Source organism: Limulus polyphemus, unplaced genomic scaffold (assembly GCF_000517525.1).
Source record: "Limulus polyphemus unplaced genomic scaffold, Limulus_polyphemus-2.1.2 Scaffold3267, whole genome shotgun sequence".
NCBI classification, from domain to species: Eukaryota; Metazoa; Arthropoda; class Merostomata; order Xiphosura; family Limulidae; genus Limulus; species Limulus polyphemus.
This window is the reverse complement of record NW_013668877.1, coordinates 25,662-44,799: the sequence shown is the minus strand read 5'-3', so window position 1 is coordinate 44,799 and position 19,138 is coordinate 25,662. Positions and strand designations below refer to the sequence as shown.

At 35.5% G+C, this 19,138-nt stretch overlaps 1 protein-coding gene across 3 annotated transcripts in view; it reads left to right on the top strand.

The window, feature by feature from the left end:
• LOC106469025 (lys-63-specific deubiquitinase BRCC36-like) overlaps nt 1-19,138 on the top strand; it is a 104,855-nt gene that overhangs the window by 84,684 nt on the left and 1,033 nt on the right. The window lies entirely within an intron of this gene.

Below are 19,138 nucleotides of genomic sequence, written 5' to 3'. Positions count from 1 at the left end.
TGCACTTTGTCATGAGGTTCAGCTTCCAGAAGTCTATGCAAAAGTAGTTTGAGTTGTCCCTATTCTTAACGAATACCACTGGTAAACAATAAGCTGAATTTTAAGGCTCAGTGGTTCCAGTTTCTAACATTATTTCAATTTCCTGCTTGATCAGATCTCTCATTGCATAGGTCATCTGGTAGGGCTTTACCTTGACTGGATCCATGGTCATGGTCTCAATCTTCTATTGCACAAGGTCTGTCTTGCCTGTTCTATCTTGGAAGACATGTGTGTACTAGCAGAATAGATTTTGCAGTTCTTTCTTCTGCTTGCCAGTCAGTTTGTTTTCATCTTCTCTGACAGTGTCATCATCTTTGACAACCATGCCTGCAATGTCCATCTGTGTCTCAATAGCTGCACCTTTTAGGTCTTCTTCTCTCTCGAAGTACTTCTTCAACAGATTGGCGTAGTATTTCAATAATACATTCTGTTGACCACTAAAAATAGTTCTTTCCACTACAGTGTTTGTTGTTGTCTACAGGTAGCAGAACTAAGACCTTCTGTCCAACCTTAAACATCAATCCTTGGCATTCTTGTCATAGAAGTGCTTCTGACTGCCTTGGGCTGCATACAAACTTTCTTTAGCAAGATGACACATCTCCTCCACTCAGTTTCTGTACACAGTCCTTTAAATATCTACATTGAACCTCATACTGTTCTTCTCCACAGCAATTTGAATGGTGAAAATCCTGTACTCGCTTGTGGGACTTCTCGGTAAACAAATAATACTGTCTGTCAGTACCTGCCCCAGTCACATAATCTCTCCTAGTATATCTTCTTCATCATGCTCTTTTAGACTCTGTTGACTCTCTCACAGAGTTCTTTACATCTGGGGTTGTATGGGTTGGTAAAGAACGGCCTAGTGCTAATGAGTCTGCACATCTATTCAATCAATTCTGAGGTAATCTGGGTCCCTCTGTCATTCAAAACTTCTTGTTGAAAACCTACTCTGCAGGAAACTTCCAGAATGGCTTCTGCTACTTTCTCTGTCTCTATCTTCAGCAGTTCTATGGCTTTTGAGTAATGTGTCCCATATTCTGTTACTGTCAGCATGTACTGGTTGCCCTTGTCAGTTACAGATACTAGTATTCCAATCAAATTTACAGCTACTCTACTGAATGGCTCTTCTATGAAAGGCATCTCACCCATTAGCATCTTGGCTACCTTCCCTCTAGGTACTCTGCAGATGTCACATGATCTGCAGAATCTCGTCACATCTCCAATGACCTCTGGTCAATGGAAGTTGCTAGTGATTCTGTATGCCATCTTCTTTGCTCCTAGGTGTCATTCCACATTGGACTCATGAGCCAACTTCATCATTTGAGTCCAAAATTCTGTTGGTACTGTGATCTGTTTAACTTCCACAGTAGAACTGTCTTGATAGTTCTGGTACAGCACTCTCTTTTGGTCCTCTACTCTGTAAGTCTCTTTCCTCCTTTCTCTTGTGCTTGACTTTCTCCTGAGTCTTGTTCCAAGGTTGCTGTAATGAATGGTCTTTCTTCTGTGCTTCTTTCAGTTCCTGAAGATCTACATTCAGGTTGTCACCTTTTGAGACTTTCAGGGGTTGCTTTTCTTTTCTTGAGCTCCTCCAGACTTCTACTGCTTGGTATATTGCCAATCACTAAGTCATAGATGGGTGCCTGCAAACACATGGCTTCAAGGTCTCCCATATAGTATGGACTGTCCACCTTTATTTTTGTTATGGGAAATTTTCTCACTCTACCATCAATCAGCACACACAGATGTACCTTGCCCATCATCTAGTCATCAGATACTAGATTGGTTCTCACTGCTACACCCAGTGTCTTGTAGGACTTTCACTTTCTTGTCCCCGACATAGCCTTCCCCTACTGGCATGTTGTGGTTTGTTGCCACCTCTTGATTATCACATGCTCCGATCACCATTGGCTCTGTTGACTGGAATGATTATCAATACAGTAAGCATAGTTTTAGTAACTAAGGCTTGCAGTTATAATAGGTTTATATCCAAAGGTGAACAAATGGTTATCAACACATCTGAGATCCCTAATTGAGGATTATGTAGACATTCTTGACTCCATGCAGAAAAGAAACTCAGCAACTTGTTAGCTTAATATGCTGATGTATTTGTAGGAAGAGATGGCTGATTTGGTTAATGCAGCATCATGCAGGTACAAGTAATGCATAAAGGATGGGATCATACAGCCTTCAAAGTTTGTTTATTCACTTCCTGCAGTGATTGTCAGAAAGAATGTAGTGAATGTAGTATCTTTTGTTGACATCTTTATAATTCAATGCATTGAAAGTGGCCCAATGGTTAAATATATATGCCCTTGTGTCTGGATACTAACAAGTTGAGTTGTATGATGAGAGAAGACCTAAGAATGCTTTTAGCATGAGAAATGGCTTGTACAAGTTTTGGGCCATGCCCTTCAGCCTATGTAATACACCCACTACATTTTAAAGGGTAATAGAGCTTATTCTGAAGGAACTGCAGGTGGCTGATTTATGTTAAATATGATTTAATTTTTGTCATACATTCAAGTTTGTGGTAGAGAGTCTGAAAATGGTATTACAGTGTATGAAAAAGCAAGCTTGATATTGAAACCAGGAAAGTGTACAAATAAGTGAAATATTCTCAATCATATCATAGATATAGATGGAATTTCCCTGGATCCTGTTAAAATAGCAGTGGTATGAAATTGGCATCAACCCCTGGCCAAGTGAGAAGGCTGCAGTTTCCTAGGTTTTGTATCAATGTATCTATGGTTTATGGCCAACTTCTTCAATACTGCCTTACCATTATCAGTTTTCACTAAAGATGAGATGTGTTTAAAACGAAAGGAGAAATGTGAGCAAGCATTTTAGTCCCTGAGACATGATTTAGTAGAATCCACAGTGTTGGATACTGATGCCAGTAATATTGGAATCAGAGCAGTGTTATTGCAGTTGTAGGATGGAGTGGAAAGTATAATCATTTATATTGCTATTCAGACACTGTAGAATGAAGAAAGAATTGCTTGAAAGTGTAGTCTTCCATAAAAAACTATCACTATTACTTATATAGTAAAAAGTTCACTGTTCGAGTAGACCAGTTGGAATTATTGATGAACTTCAAAAATCTGGTAGGGATTATAGTATACTGAATAACAGCATTTCAGGAGTAGAACTGGGCAGTTAATGCAATGTGATAATCAGTTACACTCAATTAATTGACTATTCTCACATGAGACTTGTATAGTTGGAATAAGCAAAAACAGTAATAATGAGAAACACTATTTTTGATTAGTTGACTATTTCCATGACTTTAACACTTTTAAGTACAGGTAGGCTAATTTTGCTCATCTTGGAAGTGTAAAACTGTAGATACCATAACTAAATTTACTAAGTGTATCTTAACAAAATTGGGCAAGTTTTTAGTAAACACTCTAAGCTTGTTGCACAGAAAAATCATTTTTTAATAAAATATTTCTACTAAAGTTTTTCTATGAAGCTGAGTCAGTCTGAATGATGGGTGGTTTTCCTGCAGAGAAAAATAATACTTCTTTTCATTTTGTAGTTTCCATATTTCATTTGCATAACCCTTAGAATCTCGTAAATGAATATCAACTAAATAAGTAGTAATCTCTTCAAAGAATGTGAAAAGATTAGTAAAGCTAGATTTTCCCATTGAGAAACCATATTAAGTATCTTACAAAATTCTAAACTTTGTTAAATGATTTTGCAAAGCATCTTTCATTGCACTTTCAAAAACTTTCCACACCAATGATGTAAGATTAATAGGCCTATATTTACTGAGACAATTTTTATCACCTCCCTTGAGAAAAGGAATTACATTAGCGAACTTCCACTCTTCTGGCACCTGTCCATCTTTAACCTTCTTCAAAACTTGGCCCAGCAGCTTTATAATTCTTTAAACTTCTCATTTTTTTGTATTATGCTCAATTATAACTTGAGGAATAGTGCTTAAATCTTCATTAATATAAAATCAAGAAAAAAAGTAGAACTTAATAACCCAGCCTTTTCATAATCATCAGATATTAGCTTTTCTGTATCATCCCTCAAAGGCCCTTCTTCCATCGTAACATCCTGTTTACCCTTAATGTGTTAGAAGAAATTCTTGCTATTAATTTTTACATTTTCATCCAACCATTTTTCCTATATTTTTTATTTCCTAATTTCCCATTTGACCAATTATCTTAATCTTCAATAATCCTCCAAGTCTCCTATCATTGCAGTCAATTTAAACTTCTTATATTTATAATGATTTTCTTTAATTCTATCCTTTGTAACCAACTTGGCTTTTTACTTGCAGCCACCTTTTTGTTTCTATAAGGAACATGCCTGTCATGAATATTTAAGGAATTGTTTTAAATAATTTCCTACATTTCGTCAATGTCTCAAATCAATTTAGTTGTCCATTTCACAGCAGATAGTCCTTGTCTCATCCCTTCCAAATTTGCTCTCCCCACTGTTTGGTCTAAGTTTAAAGCTGCTCTTACAGTTGAGTTAATAACCCTTGTAAGCCCTATTTAAATGTAAACCATCCATTCCCAAAAACTCCTTTAGCCAATTGAACTGATCCCTCAAATTCAACCAGCCAATCTGCTTGTCCTTACATATTATTCCAAGTTTAGCATTCAGTCACAGTGACCTACTTATAATTTCATCCCCACACTTAAGTATTGGCAGTATCCCTGACAGAAATTATTAAGGTCCTCTTCATTGAATGTCTTTATTAATGCTTTGATGCTTTGTAATTAACAATAAACTCTTTTTACTTACCCTTCTCTACATCTTTAGCTCCTAGAAAAACTGCCTCACTGGTAGCAACCTTTACTATATCACTTGCTCTGTCAGTAGTTTCCTCCACCCTTATTGTTGGATAGCATAATCTAATTATTTTCTCCCTATTTACCATACAGACTATTCTATCCTGTTCTAGAAGCCATCTTGAACAATAATTTCATTTTGTTTTTCATTTCCATCCTTATCTTTCCCTTTTTTTAATTCTTTCCTCCCCTAGTTCCTCGTCTGCAGAAGCTGTACTTTAGACCAGTGTTCTCTTTTCACAAGTAAAAAAACACAGTGAGAGTCCAGTAGAGATCTGTCATAAACACCACAAGCAAAATGCATGACCCATGTGATTTTTGCAGTTGCTGTTAGTTCTCACTAAGTTAGTTGTTCAAATAAAACTTCACTTAGCTTTAAAATATGCATTTCAAAACACTTGAAATATATCAGACACTAGAACAGAATGTTCTAAAACTAACTTAACAGGCTTTCTAACAGAGTTCTAACTATATTTGTAAAATTCTGCAAGTGCTTGAAGCAAAGAATGACAATCACCAAACAGTTATTTCTGCTAATTAATGGTTAAATGATGGCTGACTAAAATTTCTATAGAGGAGAAAATAGTCTTTCTATTGGTTATAAACACGTTTATCAGCATTGTAAAGAGTATTATCAGTGAGTTTAAAAAAAAGACAAGGAGTAGAGAGATTTCTTTAGTTTCACAAAGTTACTGACATCTCAGCAAATCAAGAAGATAAGAGGTTCAAACTTTAGGAAAGATATAACATCTATAAGGGATAATTTAAGATGCAGATGTCTCACATGACACACAGAAGTGAAGATTGTGATTTTGTTTTAGATAGTTTCTTTTGGAATTAACAAATTAAAACTTAGATAATATAAAAATCTGAATTATAAATTTTGATGCCAAGTTAATTGATAATAAAGATGTTTAATTAAACCTTGAACAAAACTCTGTAAAAGTTGTGACATGTACACTTTGACCCAGTCATACTGAAAAAGTTAATTTATTTAATTGTAATTTGAATAGTTAATTATTTTTACATGACATCAATCAAAGTATACAATGCTTATAGGTAATTGAATTATATAGAGTTAATTGCCTATCTGTATGCTGGAGTATGATTAAGTTATATGGCATTATTTGAGCCCACAAAACAGAAATGCTGATGGATTGTCTTGCAGTTATGATAATCCTTTATGCAAAAACAAAAAATCCCATGAATTATTCCAACAAAAAATTAAATATAAATCATCCTTTTGTCTACCTTACTTTTTCTTTCATTCAGAGAAAAAGGATGAGGAAAAGAAAAGCCATTAGTTGTTTCGTCAGCTCACATCCTACAGAGAGAAAAAAAGCACAAAATCAATAAATTAAAAATTAGTAAATGTCTCACCAACCTCTTCATTTCAAGAAAGAGCAAAAAAGTAAAAATCATAGGTTTCACTTTTCAATGTATTCCATAAGGAAACAACAACACCAGTAGTTGAGACTAATTATCATTATTGTTTCACCTATCTGTCTATTCACGTAACAACAAATGTAAGTGCTTGGATTTTATCTCGGTTGTAAATATAGCTAAATCGTGTAACAAATTTTGACACTATTTCACTAGGCTCTGCAACTGTTAAGTCTTTTTAACATTTCCTTTGGTTTGTGGCACTCTTCCCAGTGTAACAGACAATTACAGTATTATGGTAGTAACCTCAGGCTCATAACTGTTTCATGTCTGTTTTCATTTTATTTTTAATTTTTATTGTGCTTTGAACCATGTCTAATTAGCATAACAAAGCCATAAATCACCCAGTGATAGCTTAATGCAAGTTACTGTTGACAAAGTATCTTGTTATATCATGCAATTGCAGCCCACTTGCATTCTCAAAAATATTTTTTTATTTAATATTTTTCATTTAAGTTATTTTATAATAACATAATAATTTTTACATTTCAGTTACTTTTGTTAGAAGTTATATAACAATAATAAATATACATAGAAACCAAGAAATTTTTCACTTACTTTAACCATGAGAGCTTTTGAACTTGAGTACATGGTTTAGTAAGCCTATTTTTTCTCACAGTGTTGTTTGTCCAAAAATAATTCATGTAGCTTTCTAATATGCATTTTAGAAGAAAAAAATCAGACACTAGATTTGAATATCAAGAAACTGCTATAATTTATGTGGCTTTCTATCTAACCTATAGAAAGGGTCTCATGGGTAGAGAGAAACATGAGTCCCCAAAAGTAAGAGAACCTTTTGCATAGGAAAAGAAGATGTATGGGAAATGGTTGAGCCTGTCCCATATGAGAATTAAGAAACTTTTAGGAAGATGTCAAAGACTTAGAAGTTTGGAGGGAAGAAAATAGGTGAGAGGATGAGGAGAAAGAAAAGTTGGAGTACAAAAAAGAAGGGACAAGTCTTAAGAAAGAATGTGTGCAACCCAATGGCTGCTGGTGAGAGTCTCCACAGACCACCCTATGGAGGGAGAATGGTAAGTAAAAGTGATAGGATGAGTAACAAGACTGAGGGATAGCTCCATGAGACTCCCAAGGTCAGGTAGGCAACTAGGGTATATGTGGTTTATTGAGATAGGAAACCAGGGAATCAAAGGAAAATTGTTGGTGACATACCAAAGAATTGGGAATACCCCTAAAGAATGATGTAATGAGAAAAGGGGCAACACCTAGGTTAAGGAGAGAGTAGGAAGGAAGTTGGACACTCAAAATGAAGGCATTCAGACTGTGAGATTTCAGGTCAAAATAAATGGAGAAAGGGAGGAAATATAAGCCAAAGAGACAAAAAATAATGTGTTCTCAACAAAAATATCAGGGTTGCAAATAGAGCCATAGTAAAGAAGTGAAGGGTAGAAATACAGCAAAGAAGTAAAGATAAGGTGAAGATGAGGAGATTCCAGGTAAGAAAGAGTCAAAGAATAAGAAAAAGGAGTGCTTCAAGCAGACAGAAAGGTTACCTGAGGTTGGAGTTCAAGAAACATAGAAGAGTCATTATCTTAGGCCAGAGTAAAGAAGTCCAAAGTACAAGGAGGACTAGGAAGACATCGATCAACATCGAGTTGGACAAAAGGAGGTCTTTAAACATAGCAACCCAGTAATCCTTCAGATATACAGGCAAGACACATACCTGAGGTATGAGCATAGCAAATAGAAAAGGAGGTACTTGTTCCTCATCAAAAAGAAAATAACCAGAATAACATGCTGGGGATGGAAGAGCTTGCCAAAATTGTTCACAGGCAAGGCAGGCCCCACAGAAGGCAATAAAGCAGAATGGTGAGGGACATGATCTGGAGAAGAAGTAGATATAAGGCAACCAACAACTTATTCATGATATCAGTAATCTTGTAGTTGAAAAACATCAGCAGTGAACATGTTGTCATACTATGGTTAATAACAGCTCTGTAAGATCGATTGAATTTAATATTTCCACATTTCTTATAATACTTTGCCATGTATGTATTGAAATCTAAGACCTGTTACATGCCAGTTATTTCTTCCACTAAGTGAGCTAAAAGGATAACTGTTATATATCTGCTCCATGAAGAGATAGGATGCTTCCAGTTGCTATTGACTGAGTCGTCTGGGCCTTAGATTTTTATGCATTTTTTGTTGTAAGTAGCATAAAAAATAAATGTGGTGGCTAGAGAAATGAAGTTGCAATCAGGTGGATGGAATGAAAGTGCAACAAAGATAAAAGTAATGCAGCACTAAAGAAAGAAAAGCAGTAATATTTTTGTTAAAACTAGAACTTGTTACTTTGTGTTTGTTTATGAGATACAAAATATGAATGCAATTAAGTATAACGCACTGTTTTAAGGGCTTGTAGGAAATATTATAAACCTTAAAATGTTAAAATTTGATATAAGCCAATTCAAGGACTTCAAAACACTTGAATTTTCTATTTACAAATACTCCTTGATGTTTCTCTAACTTCAAAAATTGTGCAAACTTGTATAATTAGAGATTTCCTCTACCCAACTCTTTGAATGTGCATGGAATTTTTGCTAGCCATACAGCATGTTATTATTTTTTTGTACTGAAAATATATTTCCAGTAGGTACTTACCTTTTCTCAAATGTATAGCTATTCTCATTCAGTTCTGCCCAGTATGTGCAAATTTTTTTAGCATGCCATAAGCTTTGAATTCCCACGATCAATGTGGTTCAACTATGTCTTGCATATAAATCATCATGCAACAACCCTCCTCCAATAGGAGTGCAACACACCCTCCTGACATGAGACTTCTTCTATTCGATTCTACCAAACTATCACTTCGAGATTAGGCAGAAAAGATAAGCACTGGTTCTTAGCGGAGAGGAATGGTGGGAGGTGTGAGGAGAGATATTTTCAGTATAGAAAAATAGTAACTTCTGATATGGTACATTACCTCTTCTCACATGTATAACTAGAATCCTACATTGAAAAGGTGGAGGGACCAGTGTGAGTGATAGAAATAAGTATCCTTCGAAAGCATCCGAAGAACACACACGAAGTGTCATCCCCATTGAGAGAGGAACATGTAGGAGACTATGCCATTTCTGTACCAGGAATACTCTGTGCCCAGTGTGGAAATAGGTGTCACATGCTTGGGAGGAGCTCAACCAAAAGGGAGAGAGGAAAACAGGTGGGTTTGAATCCGAACCACAATATACCAGAATCTCAGTCCTAATGAAGAAAGATTGTGGAAGAACCATCTACAGACAGGAATGTGGGGAAAGCTAAAATGGAGTAGAGTGGCAAGGGTGCAACAGACATTACTTGGCCAGTGAACTCAAGTCCAAAACAAAGCAGCATTGGGATTAATACTTCTGACCCATGGTAGGAGGGGGGTCCACACTGTCTTTACCTCAAGTTGAGTAGAATGGAATTATATACATATCAAACCAATCTACTAAACAGAGCACATATGTGCAAATCCAAAATATATGCAACCTCACCCTGCAGATAGAACCACACAGAAGCTGGGTGCAATGTCAACCTCCAAGACCCACCACATGGAGGTGGAGCATATGTATTGAGAAATATGTGCAACATCATCCCCCAGATAGGACTGACTGCACAGAAGTTGGAGTGCAACTTCTGGGTCCTCTGCACAGATCTGGATTGCCTCTACAAAATATATGCAACTTGCCCTCCAGAAAGAACTGCACAGAAACTGGGTACAACATCAACTTCCAGAACCCACCGCACAGAGGTGGAGAATGTGAGGCAAAAGTACGAAATTGGTGTGAGGATGAGGAATCACAACCAACACATGTGTGAGGAGTTATGTTGATTGGTCCAGCTATAATCCAAAACCACTCACTGGGAACCAACATCCAGGTGATGGTAGGACAAGGGGTCCCAATTGAAGGGGTGAATTGTAATGTGACAGATCTACTCCAAAGCAATATTATCCTCTGGATAGGACCACACGGAAGTGGATTGCTTCTGTGAAATATACACAATTTCACGTTCTGGAAAGAACTGCAGAGAAGCTGGGTGCATAATCAACCTTCAGGACCCACTGCACAGAGGTGGAGCATATTTATTTGGAAATATGTGCAACATCATTCCCTGGATAGGACTGCACAGAAGGTGAAGTGCCTCAAGAAAATATATGCAACCTGACCCTCTGGATAGAACTGCACAGATGCTAGATGTAATGTCAACCTCTGGGAACAATTGCACATTGGTGGAGCACATGATTGGAGGATCACACCAATAGAACACTACTGCCTCACAGTCAGGATTACTCTTCCATGGTCCACCACCCCAGCAGCTCAGAATTGGAAAGTAGCAGGACTCTCATACTCCACTAGATGAATGGGGGGGGGGGATAAAACGTGGTGGAGAGACTGGAGGAATGCCAACATCCGGAGACAGTGCAAAAGATGACCACAAAAACATTTGAAAAGCAGACAGCCCCTGATTTATTCACTTGAAGGGATGGCAGGGCTGGGCTGCTATCCCCTTCTGCTTTACTCATGTAAGTCCATGGATTAGTATGGTCTGGAACAGGTATATTAATGAAGTAAATATATTGCAAGGAAAACCTATTAGTGATCTTGTGGAACACCCCATTTCAACAGTGTGCATTATTGGCCATGGGTATACTGTATTTTATTATTTCATCTTGTCTATACAGTGTGGATATGAAATATAGGAAATACCTTACTAGCAACACTGGCCATTGAACGGGATCCGAGTCCTAAATGGGACATGCCCCTGGAGGGGAAAATACATATACAGAAAAGTTAACTTACCTAGTCACAACTATACTGATGTTTGAAGGATAGCAACAGATGGAAGGCAGTACCCCGATGATGAAGAAACAGCTACCCAATGAAGATAGTGGGAGATCAATGTATGAGGAGTAGGCCACATGCCTGACTGAAGAATTTCCTACAATGTACATCAGAAGTGAGACTCCAGGAAAAAAGGAAGGTGCCCAATCTTAAGTAAAGAAACTTGAAACGAAATTCGGGAAGAATAAGACTGAGGAATATACCAAACGAAGCAATTGATGATTCCAAATCATAAGGGTACAAGAAGAAATATCACCTACAAAAGAATGGTACCAGGGAATAAAAAGGTGGAAATGGGAACCACTAAAAGAGGCCATGTGGGCAATGGAACAAGGAAAAGCACATACTGGACATAGAGGTCTATCTGGAGTAGACCATAAATAAAGGTGGGAAGTAGATGGAAGAAAAAATGGCAAGAAGGAAGAATGAACCTTACGAGTTTTGAGTAGGAAATATTGATCTAGAAGATCCACATAATGAATAGGTCAATGAATCTAGAAGGAATGTAAATGGAACCAGCTAATCCAGTTCTGACTGGGTAAATCCACTGCCAGGATCTGAGGATGATAAACTGGAGACCAAAAAAGAAGTAACTTGGCATTGGAGGAAAGTGGCAAAAGCATCCAGATGAGGAGTACCCCACTGATTTTGTAGCCACTTGAAAACCTGAGAGTGGAGAAATCACTTTGTGGGATAAACAATCTGCCACAAAGTGAAAAGCACCTGGAACATGACACACAATGTGATTTATCCACCATGTATGGGCCCAATAAAGGAGATCCAATGTTCAACCACAAAGGAAACAGGAATCAGTGCCCCCATAGTGATTGAAATAGGCCACAATGGTGGAATTGTCAGAGTGGAGCATGACTTGTTGGTACTATACCAATGGAAGGAAATGAATGAAAGCATGTTGTACTGCTATAAGCTCTAAGATGTTGAAATGATATAACATAACAGTCAGATACCATTGCCCAGAGGCAACCCTGGAGAGAAGCATCTGTAATTCAATGCAAATCTGGATGAGGTGGAGGAAGCGGTATTCCCTTTGTTGTGCTGTCCTTGTCCAACCACCAATGCAGATAGTTTGTAAGGGAAAGAGGAATGGTTACTGGGGAGTCCAAGTGATCCTGAACAAGATTCACTGGGCTGTGCAGAGATCTCTGAAGAGAAAGCACATGTACCTGACTCAAAGGAATAAGGGCTTCCATAGAAGACCAGGTCCTAAAAAGCAGCAGAACCTTTTATACTGAAACTGAGGAAGCAGTAAATGCATGGAGAACTGAAAACAGTATCGAACAGAGAAGTGGAGAAAGATGGACATGAATGAGGAGGCTGTTGAAAAATACACCCAAATGGATGAAATAATGAGTAGGCAAAAGAAAACTTCACCAACCACACAAGTTGCTACTGTTGAGAAGACTCCAGTTCAGAATGAGCTAACAGGAACCAGTCATCCAAGTAATGGTGTCAACAACCCTAGAGCATGCATAAATTTGGCAAAAGCTGTGACCACCCAATAAAATACATATGATACTGAAGCAAGCCCAAAAGACCAAGCGTGAAACTCATATACAACCCCTTAGCAGAAAAACCCAAAATAGCAATTGGACTGATGAGAAATATGAATAAGGAGATAGGCATTTGAGACATTTACCATGGACATCCGTAATCCAGGAGAATAAAAACCCTTGAGTGTGAGAAAGGACTCCATGGGAAATCAGGGGATAACCAGAAATTGGTTCAGGCAGAACAGATTTATCAGAGGACGAAACACTGGAGTAAAATCCTGGATAAGGTTGGCTGACAGGTGTGATAGCTCTCTGTGATAGAAGGGTCAGCACAACCTTGGATAGACTCTGACAGGTACTTGGATCATAAGTTAATGGGAAGGAAATTGGTATAACAGACACATGTGGAGGGGAAAGGAAAAGGGTGAAAAATTGGAATCACCCAAGAATCAGTAGTGAATAACCACCACAGTGGACAATTACTGAAGGAGAACTATAAGGGTAAGATGAAGGTGGTAAAATGGACATAGGAGAAATGGATAGGATTATTAGGGATAAAAGTAACTCCAACTGCTGAAAGTCAAGAAAGGGTTTATCAGCTTGCTGATAAGCCAAAGCATAAAAATCAGTAGGCCTTGGAAGATGAGGTATGCTAACACTAGTCCTCAACTGAGAAACGAAATACTCAGCCTGTGCTCTGACATTAGGGGAAGAAGAGAAAACAAGGGACCCTAATGACAGGTGTCATGTAAGAAAGGAAGGAACAGTATTATGTGAAAACGAGAAAATGGAGCACACCTGAAAAAGTATATAGAAAAAGATCAAGTTAGGTCTTGTAGATCTCGTAGGAGATGCATGGGAAAACATGGCAAGGTTAGGAGGAGTGAAAAAAAAAGTCAAATTCCTCATTGTCATAAACAGGTTTGGACAATGCGGGATGAATCCGATTATTGGCGAGAGAAAAAGGAAACATCATATAATCAGTCAATCTCCCGATGAATTATAGTCGAAAAATTCTCAGTCAAGACTCCAGACCAGAAACCAGTAATGGCACTTGAAGTAGCAGTAATAATATTAGAAGTTGTTAAACACAAACTTTGGAATTCATTTTATAGCATGAAAAAGTTGAAAATGAATAAAAGAAATCAATAAACAAAGTTAACTTATTGCAGCAAACTACTACAGAAAAAAACTATGTAGCAAATGAATAAATCATGTAAATCACTACTTCGCAAAAAAAAATAAAATCAAAAGAGCACAACTGAAAAATGTCTACTCGATTACTGCCTAACAAGAAGTGATAGCTTGGTGGAATTGAAGAGAGAGGTCACATGCATTAGGAGGGTGTATGTCACTCCTATTGGTGGAGTGTTGTCACATGATGATTTACATATGGGACACAGTTGAACCACGTTGATCATGGGCATTCAAGGCTTATGGCATGGGAAAAAATTTTTGCATATAGAGGGCAACACTGAATGAGAATAGCTATGCATGTGAGAGGAGGTAATGTACCCTATTGGAAACAGCACATTCACATTCCACTGCTGGAGGCAAACTGTACCTTATACGATGAATCAGCAGTCATTGGGGTAATGGAAGCATATGTATTATATCAGTACACTTAGTATGCACAGCTGGGCAAGTAGTGGTATTTTCTAATTGATTAATTAACAGTCTCATTTTTCAGTTATATTCAATTAATCGATTAGTAAAGTGTTCTTCAAACCATGGTATGTACAGGCACAAAGGGGAAAAAAATATTGCAGATTTTACCAGCCAGTTTCTTTCCCTTTATTCAGCAATTCAAGTCAGTAGTTCAGAATTAGAGACAGTATCAAATAATCTTAGTAGTTTTACCGTTACAAAAACAGGTCAAAGAAGGCAGACTATGGGAATTGAAACCAAGACCTCCCCATCCTATATCACCAAAGCTAAAGAAAGTTAAAGTAAGAAACAAAAACAACAACAACTTATAAAGCTCAAATGTACAGAGCACAGATAGTCCATTATGTAGCTTAGCTTTGTCTTTAACAGCAAATAAGCATAATAGCAATATTTTGATTTCTTGGATAGTTGGAACAATTAAAAATATTAATAATTAGAAACCCTAATTTTGGTTATTTTCTTAACAATCAGTTTATTTGTAATTTTGATTAATCAACTGTTGGAATAATCAAAACCTGTAATAATCAGAAACACTGATTTTGATTAGTCTATGTGACAGTAATTGATGTAATTGCTGCTGATAAGTAATCAGTTAAATTGTCCAGCTCTACAGTAGTACAATTAAAACTATCTCAGTTTCAGTATCTGTGAGTACCAATAATATAATAATTAAATTTTCAAGTATGTATTGCATCTTATAATGAAATGTTTATGTGTAGAACTAATTTTTCTAATACATTCCACATTTTGATGGAAACTCATTGAGATAGATATTGATGAAATGTATTAATTTTACTATCATTTTAGCTGTTTGGTTATTTACATAACATTGGATGTGAAAAACAAGGGACCTTCAACAGTGTCCCTGCACACTCATTTCCTGAGTAAAAGAAAGTAAAAATTAAACTTGCACTATATATTTTTCAGACAATCAGTGATTTCCCACCTAAGCTTGTGTTAGTTGGCGACCTCAACTACTGCTGATGGCAACTTATCCCATAATTTAACCACCCTATTAGAAAAACAAAACCATCTTAATTGGGGCCTAGCCTGTCTTTTCCAAATCTTGAACTTCTCATCATATTGTCTTCATAATATAGCACAAAGAAATCAGGGACCTTTATTCCATCAATCATCCTGAATAATCTTGTAAACTTCAGTAATATCACCTATTACCCTTCTTTTCTGGAGAAAAAGTAAATTAACAGTTCATAACCTATTGCTCTTAAGATAACCAATATGCAGTTATAGCCTCAAACATCAGCATTAAAATCATGTAACTGCAATTCATAAAACAAAATATTTAGTATGTGATGAAAGTTTTGGAATATCCAAGCATCCAATGGTATTGGCTGTTGGAAAACACTTATTTTAACATAAATCAAATTAGCAATGTGGGTTTCAAGCATGTAGTATGAGTGATAGCTACCTGTCTTTCCAGGAAATGTGTTCTTGAATAATTGTTTGAACAGTTTAATTTTAAAGCCATTAGTAAAGAAAGTATAGTTAAAAACACATGTTCATTATAAATATTTAAAGCTCTGTTGAATACTATTACTAATCATCACTGTAGCTGGGGTGAGGAGAGCTGCAATAATTTGACAACTGCATCATATATGCACAAACCTCCAGAGCTATATAAAAAAAAAAAATCAAACTTATACCACGAGGCTTTATAATTTTTCTCTTACCCGGATTCAGCCTAGCAGGTACTTTGATTGATGGCGCTCTTCAACCTGTCTCTAATCATAGGCCATCAGAAATACTTAAACAGAAAATAGAACTAAGCATACAATATGTACAGAGCTCAGTGAATCACTAAAGTGTGCTTACTTGTTATATGTTGTTTGCTACTTTATGATCATATGCCTATGAATGTAAATCTGTAAGTTGATGTATACCTTACATTTATATCATTTTTTTGTTTAGTTTCTCTATATTAATCTTTTGTGCATAACTATCACACATTATCTAACATGTGATCTGATTTACCTCCATACAACTAATTGAGAATTACCTGTCTCATAGATATCAAACATCAGTTGTTGCACTAACTTTTTTGCCCATGCATTCCAAAATGAATATGCCAAACAATTTATCCCTGTCTTTCAGAAGTTATGTTCATATACTTAATTACTATTTGTTTGCACAAAGTAAATGGAATTTTGCCAGATAAATAATATTCATCATGTAAACATGACTATATCTTAATTCCATGACCTTTGAGCTTGAATTTGATAGCTGTCAAATTGAGGTCACCCTAAACTATATATCAGTCAGGATTTATGCTTTGTCATGTACCAAATGATAAATTATGCTGATGATTCATTATTTGCATGTTTCTAGACACTAAGAAGTTGATAGATGTATATGATTTTCAGTAATTTCATTAATTTCAAATATATTGTTCACTGATTTTAAGAAACTCTGACCTTGTGTTTATAATTTTTAGCATGCATGTACGAAGCACCTGCACATCGATCATTAATATTCATAAGTGCTATGAATAGATATAAATCCAGACAAGATTTCAATCTAAGCCAATAACAACTTGTAGCTCCTAGAAAAACAATATATGCATAATTAAAATTTAAAATTGATGTCTATTGAGTTTCATTTGTAACTTGTAAAACTATTGTTTTCATAAGAATTACCTTGACAGATTTTTAACTGATTTTGAAAAATATTACCTTTGTTATTAATTTCAAATAAAGCTTTATCAAATTTAACTAATATGAATTGTGTAACTGGTCTTATATTTTTCATTTCTAAATACTTGAATTTAAATTTCAATTCAGATTTAAATAAAAAGCAAATACTGAGTGGTGATGTTTAGATTGTTTCAGTTATAGAACTTGTTTTGTGATCAATTTAAAATAATGTTCTCAGAACTAAATTACAAATTAAATAACACCATATCTTCATGAATATTTACATTCAGTAATACTTAATCAGAAATAATCTTTAAAAACTTAAAAAACAGTTAAAAGAGTGAAAAATGAATATCAAAAGCAAAAGTTAATCACTTTAACACAGTGGAAAATATCCGCATTATTAATATACACTTTAAAGAGCATTAAAACCATGTTTATCAAATGAAGTTATCAATAATTATTATTATTATTACTTCCCATTTCCATTTTTATTCCTACTGCATAAAAAATGTCTTCTTTCTAAGCAATTTATTTGTATCTAGTATGCAAATATTTGTGTTAAAGTAACCACTGACATTTGCTCTTGTTGGATAACTTCATGTTTTGATCATCTCTGGACTTCAGTTTCAAATTATTTCAACTGCCATCAGCCCAGCTATGATGATGATGATGGAAAATGTCTTTCAATATAGCTTTATATTTGTACTAGGTTTGAAAAACAATTGACAATTTTGTTTGTACTCACACTGTACTCTTTCATAATGAAAGAAGGTACAAACCTATCCAACATTTATGGTGTTTTGAATCCATTTTACTTCACCACATGATGAGCCTTGAATAGATGAAACTTCAGTACACAGCAGAGTGTACAGCCAATTAAAGAATGCATTAGGCCTCTGTCACAGATTCTCTTTTCAATTTCATCTCTTTTGGAAAAGAAAAGAAATCTTTAAAGTATTTATCCAACATTATTTCTAGAATTATTGTTACAAATTTATTCATCTAAATATTGAATTGATCCAACAGTTGAGTTGATTCACCACTTACTTTTCTCATAGATATGAAACATATTTTCTTGTGTAGAATAATTTTGTGATTAGCTGTGGATTGCATATTTAATATTTCAAGATATTTGACTGTATTTTCATGGTATCTTTTGAAGTTCATGTTTCACAAGTTGAGCACTATTTAGTTTAAAGTCTTTATCTTCATGTGATTTTGGTCCTTCACCTTTCCTTTTTTTTAATATTTGCTTTTTGTTATTCAATCAGTCTCTTTTTGTGTGAAAGCATTACTATTTGCCTTCTTACAGTGGATCTTAATTACTGCTGAATAACTTGTTTGTCCAGTGGTACTAATACTGAAATGGTTGTAAAATTATCTCTGTGAGTATGGAGTTTATAACACTGCCATTGATGACAAACTGAAAATTTTGAACTAAGAGCTAGCTGTGAGAGTTAATGTGAATTATCTTTAGTACATTTTTTGTATTTTGTAGTTCACATCTCTTTAAAAAACAAATTATTTAATGTGATTTGCCATTTTAAGATCAAATTACATATGTAAGTTCTAAGTTTTTCCAATAGGGTATATTTTTAGAACATTATTTACCAATCTCAAAAAACACATATGGAACATCCTTTCAACAACTCTATAAAGGTTAAGAAAACTTTAAAAATTACAAAAAATACTACACCAGCAAAATGGATTGATATTTCTGAAAAAAGATAAATAAGAGAATGTTCAGTACTTTACTTACAAACAGAGATGAACTTATTGATGTTAACTTGCATCAAATTATTTTTTTGTAAATTTCATTAAATATTGTTTTTTTTATTATGTGTCAATCGATAAACAATGACTAGAAATATTTTTCATTAAGCCATGACTTAAATATGTTCTCCAAGAAGTTGCATACACTGTTCCTACTATTGCACTTGTTACGTCTCCGTTTGTTAATTAACTTTCCGTAACTTCGTTCCGACGAAACTTTAGCGACACAAGTCCTTACTTAATAAAACTGGTTTATTCTTTCCGAATATAACTTTACGATACACTTCATTTCAACAATCGCGCTAAAACAAATGCTATAACAACGAACGTTAACTTCAACAATACGTCTCTCTCTGACTGCAGTTCAATTACTCATTACCTACACACACCTTATTCTG